A 10,893-nucleotide genomic window follows, 5' to 3' on the forward strand; every position below is an offset into this window, starting at 1 on the left:
CTCCTCCAGAGCTACATTTCTAGAGTGGTCTAACAATCAACCCCTTTTCTAAGGGAACATAAATGTTGAGTCATGATGGTGTGTGTGACTATCTTTTCTTTGGCAACATATGGAAATGTTTAAAGTTAGGGATGGAGGAATGTTTAAAGTTAGAGATGGAGGATTCTTCACATTTCCATTGCAATTTGTGATGTAGTTTTTTTTAAAGCCTCGTGAAAATTTCTCAACACTTTTGTGTGAATTTCTCCCAATATACACCTTTTTTTTCCCTATTCAGTTTTGACAAATATAATCATTTTTGCGAGTGATTTCCCCATATATAATGCAGTTTTTTGGTGTTAATTTCACAAAGGTATGCATGGATTTATCCTAGTAAATGCATTTTACACACATTACTTGGCTGGAGAACTGCATTGCAAAATTCGGAAAAATGCACATTTCAAAGGGTGTCTGTGCTTCAGTATGTGCACTGATTCAGAAAGTGGGAAATGGGTAACTTTGCCTTTAAATGTGAATTGAATATTCCCCCATCCTTAGCTGAAAACCATATATATATATATATATATATATATATATATATATATATGCTGAATTGTATTACTCACCGAGCAATAATTATGTGACCAGCAAGCATATGGGGGCTGGTTGTAGGCTAATCTCTGTAATTCTTGTTCTGCAAGCTTATATACTTGGAAACATTGCCAGGAGGGGTTGTTTTAAAGCTGTTACAAAAGACGGTGCCGTGTTAAACCTGAAGCTCTTAATGCAAGCTTCAATGATCACACTCATTCATTTTCTGCCAGTGCAAAAATCCCTGGTATGGTATGAGACAGGGTAGGGACAAGGAAATAAGTGCATTACTATGTAGGTCAACTATTAATTGGTTTCAAAGGGCTTTATTCCAATGGGGTGAGGCGGGGGAGGGGTGTCGGGAAAGAAATCATCCTTTTCAGATTTTTTTTTTTTTTAAAAAAAGACATTTACAGTATAAATTGGGGCATCTACGGTTTGTTTTGATGCTCAGCAAGCTGGGAGGAGTGAGCAAGCCCATTAACACCAAAGGAGATGCACGTTCCGCTCTGCCCTGGACTGCTTTTGCTCTTGGAAAGAGAATTTGATTTATTCATTTAATGTAATGTTCTATCTACTGCCCTTTGCCCAAGCTGTGCCTGCATTTAAACTTCTGTGCCTCCTCTGCTTGGTCTGTGTGTTTTATCACTGTGGCGTTTTAAAGTTTCATTTGTTGACACTGTTTCTATTTTATCATGTACAGTTGTACCTCGGAAGTCAAATGGAATCCATTTTGGAAGTCCATTCTACTGCTAAGAAACTGCTAAGAAGGAAGAGGGAGGTTTAGTCTGTGGGTTGGTTGAGTTGTGAGGTGAGGGAGTGAGAGGAATTGTTAGGTGGAGTCAGATAGTTGGAATAGTCAGTTTGAAGTTGTTAGGAACGCATAGAACAGTTACAGAACTAAGATTAAGAAACTGCCAAGGAAAATTAACCGAAACCATAAGCTTGTTCATGCCTATAAATAAACTTGATTATTTGTTAATGTTAACAACTGTCTGGACTCCGTGATTACCCATGAGGAGAAACGGGTTGGTGGAAGCGAAGAAAAAAATGTGGCTTCCGATTGGCTGCAGGAAGCTCCTGCAGCCAATCGGAAGCTGTGGAACCCCGTCAGATGTTCAGCTTCCAAAATAATGTTCGAAAACCAGAACAGTCACTTCCGGGTTTTGATCGTTCGGGAGCCAAAACGTTTGAGAACTAGGCTATTCAGCTTCCAAGGTACGACTGTATTTATGTTTACTGCTAGGCGCTGCTGTTCCTACTTGCGCGACTTGCCAAGCCCCCCTTCCTTCCTTTATAACTCACCCCAACCCATCCCCAGCTCCATCAAGACTCCCCATATCCTCACAGCTGCTCTGTGTCCCCCAATCCCTGCTTTACTCAAACCTCTACCATTGTTGAAAAATGCCATGTTGGAAACTGCCTTCTCGTATAGTATGCTCCTCTCCCTTCTTCCGCCTTCGTGTAAATCCAGAAATAATTTCTAGATGGCAGGTTCTGCCCCCAGTCTAAACTAGCCACCATGGTCTTCCCAAACGCAGTCCTGTCCACTCAAGACATTCAGTGCAATTCAAGCATGACCGACAAATCACTCCTGGCACTGCGCAGCACAAGGGGACAAATCATTTTACCGAAGTAGGCTGCAAGGTAATTATAATTTCCAGGAACCCTATTTATGCTAATCTCTCCCCCCCCCCTTTTATTTCCCCAACCCGCAAGAAACAGTCTGAAGCTATACAGTTGAGATATATATATATATATCACCAGTTAACTTCATTGCAGTCGGCTGCTCATAGCCCATTTGCTTTGCAACGACCGGCCATTATCCGATCCCCTGTGCTATTTTTCAAGCGGGTAATGTACAAATGCGTTTTCCTTTCTGATTTGCCGAGGCTTTGATTTGTTAGGCAGATAATTAATTATTGCTTCCTAAACTGGCTTTAATCGGGGTCATTAAGCGTTGCCCGAAGCATTTAAAACAGCCAGATATGATGCCTGCATGTAGAGTGGAAATACGGTAACATGGGAAGATGGAACACTTGGAAACAACAGTTGGTTTCATGTTTCCTGAAATTCTGGATTCTGGTTATTTTTTAAGGTCAGGTGGTACCCGGTGCAGAATTATTTCCTCACCCCCTCACATTGAAAGCCCCCCTTCCTCCCTCTACCCCCGTCAAAGAAAGTCGCGCAGGCAGCTATCTGATGTAGATCCCGCCTTCTCCCCCTCCCTCCCTCTACCCCGTCAAAGAAAGTCACACGCTGCCCTCCTCCAGCAGCCCAGGAGTGCGGGGGGCAGTGGTGTGCCGCCCACCCGCGACTCCCAAGCCCCCCCCCGTCAAAATAAAGGGGAAAGGGGGGGGAAGGCCACCGGCACAGCTCCCCACCTTCCCCCAATGGCTCAGGGGAGGCTTGGGAGTCACGGGTGGGCAGCGCACCGAATGTCACCCCCCTCAGTGTGTGTGCGTGTGTGTGCAGCCGTACTCAAAGCTGTGCTGCTGCTCACGAGGCACGACATGGATGGGACGGGCAGGGAGAGCCTGGCCAATTGCTGGGAAGGGTCGCAACTCAACCCTGCTCGGTTCCACAGGCAGCGTGGAGTTGCATTTTGTCACCCTCCTCATTGATGGCACCTGGGGCAGCCCGCCCCCACTGCGCCCCCTTCCTCCACCAGTGCCTGGACCAACCGTTCTGTACCAAGGACCACCAGCCTGCACAATAAAGGCACAGACATCAATGTAACAGCAGAGACATTTATTTTCACTATATTCTATATTGTATTTCAGTGAGCTGTTCTGTATTGCTTTCTCATGTTATTCCTTCCTTAATGTGGGCCTAGTCGCTGAAGGCATTTTTCAAATATGTCCTAAATATGTCCATCATATCTCTCTCTCTCTCTCTCTCTCTCTCTCTCTCTCTCCCTCCCTCCCTCCCTCCCTCCCTCCCCCTCTCCCTCTCCCTCTCTCTCTCAGCTTTTGGGTCTTATTGACTTTATGCAGAATCTAATAACATGGCAAGGAGCCCTGGCAGACACTGAGATATTTTCTCAGCCGCATCATGTTTTGGAACGAGTTGATGTGATCCTATACCTTGGGTGGAGTAAAGACAGAAATACTTGAGGCTACTTTTGCAATTCAGGTTTTGTGCCAGTTTAGATCTCCGAAGGCTCTTTGCTGGCAGATCACACTGCAAAACACGCAGCACTGAAACAAACTGTGTTGTCATATGTAAAGGGCAGGGTAGTTGTGAAGAATGAGGTTGCTCAGCTTCCATTGCTGTGCTTTTATAATTTTACCATTGTGGCTAGGTCAGGGATGGGGAATCTGTATCCTCCAGATGCTGCTGGACTCCAGCTTCTACCACCCCTGGCTATTGGCTGTGCCCCTTAGTATCTCATCCAGGGTGATTACCTCACTCTGACTAATGGTAGGGCTGGCCCTATGTCTAGGACCCAAGAACTGTCTGCCTTGCCTTGCCCGCTGTGCATTTAGGAGCTCAGCTGAGAGCTAATGTATAGGGAGACAATGTGTGTATATGTGAGAGAATCAAGGTTGAAATCGAAGAGGCCTAGGACTCAGCTACATTAGTAAAGAAACAGCGATTTGAATGTGCTACCAACATGCAGCACCAGATGGCGCCAGAGAGCAGGGAATTTTAAATCACAATTTCCCATAGAGATTTTTTTTATTTTGTTATAACGATCTAATTTCTGGGTTATTTATATTGTTTTTATCTTCACCCAGTGTCTAGATCCACCCCTAGTTCATTTGCCATTCTATTTTATTCTGATCTGTGTTTTTTCAGTACAGCTAGAATCTTTTCACAAACAAATTTAATACTGGACTTAAATTTACTATTGGACCTCATTGAGTCCTGCCTCCCAACATTTCCAGGATCCCAGCTTCAAATCAGCCTCAAACTCCCTTCCTGTTCGTTGGCCAACTACTGTCCTCTCAGCCGTATTTCCCCCATTTGCAATTTGAGGGTAATGAGATTGGCCTACCTTAGATGGTTGTTGTTAAAATGAGTGAGATAAGGCATGTGAAATGAAATATACACATGAAATGTGCTGCATAAATATGACTATTATTGCTATTATGAACGCCTTTCCATTTTACAGATATGTTGGACTTTTCGCAAAGCTTCACTTTGCCTCGCTCACTCTTAAGACTATATTTTATTCTGCTGTCGCAAATGTAATTTTATTTTTGCATGTAATTTTAATTCCCTCCCCTGCTCCCCCAAACATTCATTTTTACAGCTTTGCCTTTTTCCATACAACATTTACCTCCATTGGCTGCATTCTCTAAACAGTATATATTCATTGGAGTTAATAAATCACCATTCATTTCCTACTGATATTTTCCAGAACAGAGTTATTACTCAATCTATCTCTACCGACAGCTGTTCCAGACTTACCACAATATTTCTGTGTATTCATAACACTATTTATCACCGTACCTGTCTTAAATATTAGTGCAATAGCACAAGCTTTCGCTAAAAGCTTAAAGTTTAATCTGTCAGTAAAGTATGTAGAATCCTACTTCTGTTATAAGAAGGTATTATAGGAGTTTTGCCACTTATTGGCTGCATGACATTCTCCCTTCCTTCAGCAAATTCAAGGTTAACATCCTGATCAGAAAAAGGAAGCTTTTTACAGTGAGGAACCATATTCTTCTGTTTCTGTCTAATGTGAATATGAAACGAATTTTAACCCCAAAGACCCTTATTACTAGCAAACTTCGCATTTTGCAAACATAGACATGCATTTCTTGTTGTAACTGAAGATCTTGCCCAAATATGTTTATTTTTGTTTGTCTTAATTTCTCAAATATGATGCTCAGTTTCCAACATTTCCACACCAGTTTGCATTTAAATAGAAATAAAAATGTCCTCGTGAAAACTTCATCAGCATTGTAGAGTCATTGTGTCCAAATAGATACATGTCTGTATGCAATTTTGCCCAATGTACACATATTTGCGAATCGATTTTTCCTGCTGTAATACACCTTTGCAAATTGTTTTCACCAATGTACACATTGTTATTTTTCCAGTGCATCAATACCAGTCTTTTTGCTGTAGTAAGGGTGCAGAAAGTCCATTCATATTGTCCCTTTGTGAGATTCCATGAATTGGATATATCGGTCAAAAGAATATATTCCTCAGCAATTTTTTTTTTCTTCCAAACAATCATATTGATCATTTCCATTACCCTCTGCCAAAAAATTACCAATATAGGAACATAGGTTTTAAGGAAGTGTTGTCCCTATTATATCTCCAGCAGCTAGATGTCTTGAATGGCATGTAGCCCAGTATTGTTGATGCTGTTTAGCTACTGTCAAAGAGAACAACAACTACCAGACTTTTAGAAGACATCTGAAGGCAGCCCTGTTTAGGGAAGCTTTTAATGTTTGATATATTATAGTATTTTAATATTTTTTTTGGAAGCCGCCCAGAGTGGCTGGGGAAGCCCAGCCAGATGGGTGGGGTATAAATAATAAATTATTATTATTATTATTATTATTATTATTATTATTATTATTATTGCTGGCCAGGGCTGGGACTGAACCTGGGACCTTCTGAATGCAAAGCAGATGCTCTACTACTGAGTTTGTGTAAGGGGTTACCTGTTTAATTTCCAGGGATTGAACTTTGGACCTTCTGCATGGAAAGACATAGACCTCCTTCGATACAGGCCACAGAACCTTCATGATTCCCATTTCTTCCCATGTGTGACTTTGCTTCCTATGGACAGGAACAGGTAGCAACTGCCTTATACTGGGCCACACTGTTGCTTCATCTAGCCCACTCTCCAAAGAGTGCTTTAGGCACACCAGGCTCTGGAAAGAACCAACCTGGACATACAATCCATTACTAAGAGATGCCTCAAAACAGGAAACCAGAAGATCTCCACAAGGAAGGAATAGCACGCCACCATTTTGACAATGTCTCTTGAACTCATCTCTTTGAGATCATGTGATGGTGGGGCAGAGGTCAGGGCCTCTGATAAGTCAATGATTTCATTGCTCAAATCATTCATTCTACAGCAAGAAAACTCTGGATTTCCTTTTTAAAGGTATTTGGAGGGGATAATGACAGATAACTGCTCATTAAAACCTAAAGGGTCTATGGCTTCTCTCTCCAGCTCCTTGTCCATAACAGAACTAAGGAAGAAGGTTTGTCTTCTTAGCATTCAGTTCATCTGACGTGTCTCATCCAAAAACTAGAATATGAAATACATATGAGAAAAAGGCTGTCACTTGTTAAGTTTGAAAGCCATCTGTAGAATAGAATTCCTCCACACTGAAGAAAACATGGATATTTGTTTCTCCTTTGCTGTGTGATCCACTGGCCTATCTATATTCAGCAGCAAGCTTTTTATTTTTAAGCAGAGAACCCAAACTTATCATAAGGTTAATGAACCACAACACTTGTCCAGTCAAACCCATTTGTCATTGAATGAAATCACTCATCTGCCTCCCCTCCTGAAACTGCAGGTATAAAACTGTCAAGACATAGACCTTATTTATGGTTCTCCAAGGCAGTAATTGCTTTTGAATATTTACAGGGGAAGCCTTTGGAATCACAGAAATGGGGAAGTGGAGGAAAGGAAACTTTTTGGAAGGCAAAGTGGGCTGATGGAGATCCAGGACCCAGTTCCTAGCACAGTGAGTTTGGGAGAGGAAGGAACAGCCCAGCATGCAGGGATGTCCGACTATGCCGTCTTCATTCCTTCATTCCGGCAATGATCTCTTCATTGATTAATAATAATAATAATAATTTTTATTTATACCCTGTCCTCCCCAGCCAAGGCTGGGCTCAGGGCAGCTAACAAGCAATAATAAAAACAAGTTGAATGATTACAACTTAAAAACAAAATTAAAATACAACATTAGAATATTGAAACATTAAAATACTAAAATGTAGCCTTATCGCAGGAGGAGAAAGGAAAAGAAAAAATAAAGAGAGGGAGGGAATCAAATTGGCTCCAAGCCAACGGCCAGGCGGGACAACTCTGTCTTACAGGCCCTACAGAAGGAAATCAGATCCTGCAGGACCCTGGTCTCATGAGGCAGAGCGTTCCACCAGGCCGGAGCCAGAGTTGAAAAGGCCCTGGCTCTGGTTGAAGCTAATCTAACTTCCTTAGGGCCCGGGACCACTAGGGTGTTGCTATTTATGGACCTTGAGGCTCTCCGTGGGGCATACCGGGAGAGGCGGTCCTGTAGGTACAAGGGTCCTAGGCCGTGAAGGGCTTTAAAGGTCAAAAGCCGCACCTTAAATCTGACCCTGATACCTGACTAAGGATCCCTAGAAGATAAAACCCAACCAACCGCACCCCAAGCGGGGAAGGCAGTCCCATGGTGTTTCATTAACTGTCAACCCCCCTCTCCCTCCTGGAGAGGACTGTTGGTTCTATCTGTGGCTGTGGGAGTATTAATGAGGTATGTGCTATAAAATGTGGATCACTGGCCAACAAAGAGCCAGCTTCGAATTCAGAAGATCTGTCCATCCTGTCTCGCCAGGAGTACAGTAGAGAAGGTTGATCATTCTGATAAGTTTTTGGAACATTAGGCAAAGGTCCAGATGTAGATTGGGTGCGGGATATCTCCAGATTGTCAGCAACATAGAGTTCTTTAGGTGTTGTTGCCATAGAAATGTTGGAGGCGCCAAATTCCTCATCTAATTCGGTGTCGTTTGAAAAGGGAACAGGGAGTTGCACTGATGTCTTTCTATGGGATAAAGAGCTGTTGGACGTCTTTAAATATTGTGCTCTAGGCTCAACTGTCCTTATATTTTGGGTAGAAATCTCAGTCTTTATACTCATTAGCCTCTTCTTCAGGTCTTGTAATTCTAGGCTTACATAATTCTTTTCTTCCTTCGGGCAATTAGTGTTTCTAGTGTTTCTAGCAAGGGACCAATTGCCTCCTTGTTTCGTCTTTAAATACCCTCACAGGGCGGAGAGAATGGAACCACCATAGAGTATCTTTTATCTCCATGAGTCGAGATGGGAGGGTTGATGACCTAAAGGTCATAAATAGGCGCATGGTGTTTCTCAAGGTAGGCAGGAAGTGGAAATTTTCTAGATCTACATTTCGGTAATGGTAATTCAGGAGCTGAGACAAGGACATAGTAATTTGTCTGCGGTTCATCCACCTATGAGCGTATCGGTGAATCTCAAGCATTATCTGGTTCGTTTGCAAGACTTGACAGGACCTCACTTCATCCATAGTTGGAGTTGGTGAGTTGTTAACAAAGTCATTTCTTATCATCCTTTTAAGCCCTTGGGCATTTAAAGCGGAGGAACTAGTATCCAATTGTTTCTCAATGTTAACTATTTTGGTGAGGATTTCATTCAGTCTTTGGAGAACCAGAACCATAGTTTCTGCAGACAACATGCAAATCTCTTGGTAGGGGTGCGTATCCGGAATCGGTTGAAAGCAGGCTCCTCTAATATCTTGTTCTAGAGGCATGGGTGGGTCAGCGTTAGGAGTGGGAGGAATCCCTCCTGCTCCTGCTCTTGCCCTCTTGGATGGATTAGCTTTTTCTGGGAGGAGGGGGGTCAGGTCATTATCATCTTCGTTAAGGGGGGGGGTGAGGTTCCCCAACGTTGTTACTCAGTGTTTGTTCTGTTTGCTCCGTTTTCTGCTCTGTTTCTGAGTCAGGGAAGATGGCGTTGGCTATCTGCCGATTCTTTGTTTTAGAGGAATTGTGAGTCCCAATTATGCTCTTCTGGCTCTTTGCACCTCATTTTCTCCTTCCGGCAGGCATTCTCAAGAAAGGCCTCAGGTTGTGTGAAGGTCAGTAATTAAGCCTCTCCAATGCTTCTTGGCCTGTCCTGGGGAGAGATAGTTGGAGGGCTGGCCTCAAATCCAAGTTTCAGCCACTTCAGCCTTCCTTGCCTGGTCTGAGGAATGACAGTTGGAGAAGTGGTCCGAGGAGTGACAGTTGGAGAACTAGGCCTCAAACCTTCCTGGCCTAAAAGAGCAGGTTTTAGCAGGGAAAGCCCCCCCCCCCCCACACACACACACTCAGAGATGGAGATTTAAAGCACAGACCTGGAAAGAACAGGGCAAAATTTAAGTGTGGATAAGCCCTTAGATTTAAAAAGAAGGAGATGTTCCTGCCTCTCTCATGACACTCAACCCTTCCGAGCTGCCCTCCAGTACATATTTCTTCACCAGGTTTATGGACTGCTGGGTGCTGATCATTTCCTCTCCCCTTCTTTCTCTTTTCAGTGCCTTGAGACCAAGCATGGACTCCCTGCTTCGGTCTCAGCTGATACAGAAAAGCATCAGGAAGGTCTTTCAATTGCCCTCATTACAGTTTACAAAGGTCAAAGCCGAGAGATCCGTGCCAGCAACACAGAGCCAGGTGACTGGACCTTCTTAAGGACATAAGTAGAGCCCAGTTGGATCAGGCCAATGTGGAAACCTGGAGAACTGATCTCAAGATTGGAAAAATGAGAAACTGAGAAAAATGGAAGCTTACCAATTCACCCTTCCATAAGGGCACAAGAGTCAACGTTACAATACTCTACTCATGAGCAAGAATGCTCATGAATGGAACTTCTGCTTCCCCCTCACCCGGTGTCACCTTGGTGGGGATTGGTCTGTTGACAAGAGGTAGCCAAAGTGCAATGTTCCCCCTGTCAAGATAGGGTCATTTATCATGTCGGTCATTATGACTTTTGAATACACTAGCCCTCATGGATGGCCGTGTTTGAGACTAATGAGCAATTTGTTCTCCATTGCTAAATGGTTTAGAAATGTTCATCTCATCTCTAATGAGTTGTGGAGATGAATAAGGGATTGACCTTTTGTTTTTGTTTTGTTCTTTGCTTGTTTTCTTCTCTTTCGCAAAGAGTAGAATGGTATTGGCAACGAGGGGTCTGGGAGCTTGTAACATCATTTTGTAGGCATTGTACAGAAGTGTGTTCTTTCAACCATGTCTTAAATAACTTTGAGTTTAAAAAAAGTGCCAAATCTAGTGACCTCTCGTTTGCCTACTTCTTCAATCCAATAAATGACTTCTTCTTTTCTTTCTTTATAAAAATGCAGATTATTTTCCTTTAGGCTACACAAAACAATCCTGCTGGCATGCAGCCACAGATGCAGTTTCCGAGAAACTTATCTTTTTTAAAAGCATGTTAAAAGCAGAGGCAACTGTGTTGGTTCATAAAAGGGTGTAAAGGGATCCAAAACCAACACTTTTGGAAAGCACAAAAAAGCGAGCAAACTCTTGAATTTCCCACAGCTCTTCACGAAGGTATATGTTACACAAAGCGGAAAGGGATGGAGTGGGAGAGAGGGGGAAGAGACAAGGAGA

At 43.0% G+C, this 10,893-nt stretch overlaps 1 long non-coding RNA gene across 2 annotated transcripts; it reads left to right on the forward strand.

Annotated features, from left to right (window-relative positions):
* Positions 1–9,268: 9,268 nt before the first annotated feature.
* On the forward strand, positions 9,269–10,558 carry LOC307225754. 2 transcript variants are annotated; one of them, XR_013843161.1, is made up of 2 exons: positions 9,269–9,365; positions 9,804–10,558. It is a non-coding gene; the product is annotated as an uncharacterized lncRNA (long non-coding RNA). The 2 variants fall into 2 exon arrangements; XR_013843162.1 differs by lacking the exon at positions 9,269–9,365 and adding an exon at positions 9,374–9,555.
* The last annotated feature ends 335 nt before the right edge of the window (positions 10,559–10,893 follow it).

This window comes from Podarcis cretensis, assembly GCF_951804945.1.
Source record: "Podarcis cretensis genome assembly, chromosome: 10".
In the NCBI taxonomy this organism is placed as follows: Eukaryota; Metazoa; Chordata; class Lepidosauria; order Squamata; family Lacertidae; genus Podarcis; species Podarcis cretensis.